Source organism: Frankliniella occidentalis, unplaced genomic scaffold, assembly GCF_000697945.3.
Source record: "Frankliniella occidentalis isolate FOCC.00 unplaced genomic scaffold, Focc_3.1 Scaffold185, whole genome shotgun sequence".
Lineage (NCBI taxonomy): Eukaryota > Metazoa > Arthropoda > Insecta > Thysanoptera > Thripidae > Frankliniella > Frankliniella occidentalis.
In genome coordinates this window covers 530,661-532,253 of record NW_026267311.1, presented here as the reverse complement: position 1 = coordinate 532,253, position 1,593 = coordinate 530,661, and positions in this window count along the sequence as shown.

Genomic DNA, 1,593 nt, shown 5'->3' with positions numbered 1-1,593 from the left:
CGCCCCCGCCCGCCCCCGCAGGTGAAGGTGAGTTCTACGAACAGCGCCGCGGCCGAGCTGACGCGGAACGGGACGGGCTGGGAGCCGCGCCTGGCCGCGCCGCAGTGGGCCGCAGTGGGCCGTGGGGGTGCGAACGAGCCAACACCTCGCGGTATGGCGTTCAATCGCAGGGGCAGGGCACGCGTCCGGGGAGGGACGGGGCGGCCATGCGTGACACGGAAGGGGGGAACATGACGGGGAATGACAGTGCGCTTTTCTCTTAAACTTATTTATCGTCACATTCGAGAGAGGCACACACATACACACACACACTGGGCAGGAAATATCATTAATTATTCGCTCGCGTTGATGTCTACCGATTTTTCACAACCGATTCCAGCGCATTCATTGCGCGGCCGCTACAAGCTCCCCTCGCCGGCCCGGCCCTTCCCCCGTCGTTACATATTTTCTCACATAGAGAGATGAGGGCGAGCAGAGCGCAGTCATGGGAGGATCAGAACAGGGTCTTTCGGGGTGGCGCCAGTAGCAGGGGGAGCCGTTCGGATGAGGACGAGGACGACGTGCCGCCGGGGCGCGGTAGGCGAGAGCTGTTGCTTGACGAGATGCCGAGCCGACGGCTTTTGCAGAGCCAACATCGCGCACCCTCCGCCGCGCAGCCCTCCTCGATCCGTTTACCTACCTACCTATCTTCCCCGCAGCTATGGCGCCTAGAGCGTCAGGTGTCCGCGTTCGCACCGCGTCGCGCCTCTCTCCCGCCCCGCCCCGCGCGCTGTGTAATCATGTCCAGGCGCGGCTGTCACGCACGCCTGCCCCGCCCCGTCCCACCCCGCCCCGCCCCGCCACACCCCGGCGACAGCACGACAGCGCGGTGCGTGAGGGTGGCACCGACTACTTAACTGCTTCATTACTCCGAAATATAACGATGATAAAAATAGAAAGGAGCTGCCCGTGCTAGTGCCCGCCCGCCCTGCGGTATGCTCGCTGCTCCTGTGCGGGCTCGTCGTGGATACCCTGCACCATGCTCTTCTTTTCCTCTTGCCGTTTATGTGTTTTTGTGTCGCGCTCTGCACTCGCGCCGCGCAGCAGCCACGCTAGACGGGGAGGACGCGCACCTGCGCCGCACCTGTGTCGCCCCTCCACTGCGTCGCACCGCGTCGCACCGCGTCGCCTTGCTTCTTCTTCTGCCGGCGGCGCAGCGCGTCCGCGCGACCCGGGCGGGGACCAAGGAGCTCGAGTGCGTTGCCCTGGCCGCCGGTGCCGCGGTGGTGCATTCCCCGGGGAGCCCCGACCCCGTCTCCTGTCTCCTCTCCAGCCACCACCGGTGCGCACCCCCAACGACCGGTGAGGGGCGCAGCAAATGGTCACCCTCCGCCCCAGCAGACGACGTCGCCACTTTTCCGCTCCTTCTTTCAAACGTAAACTTCAACATCAACTCCTTCGACATTTTTTTTTTCGGCCGGGAAGCAAACGTTGCACTTTTATTCTGGAGTTCGGCGCCCCTGTGATGGGGCGGCTCCTCAGGTCAGACGCAGCCCACCTCGTGCCGCCGCCGGGGGCGTTGCCGACGGTGGGGCTGCCGGGGGAGGGGGAGGG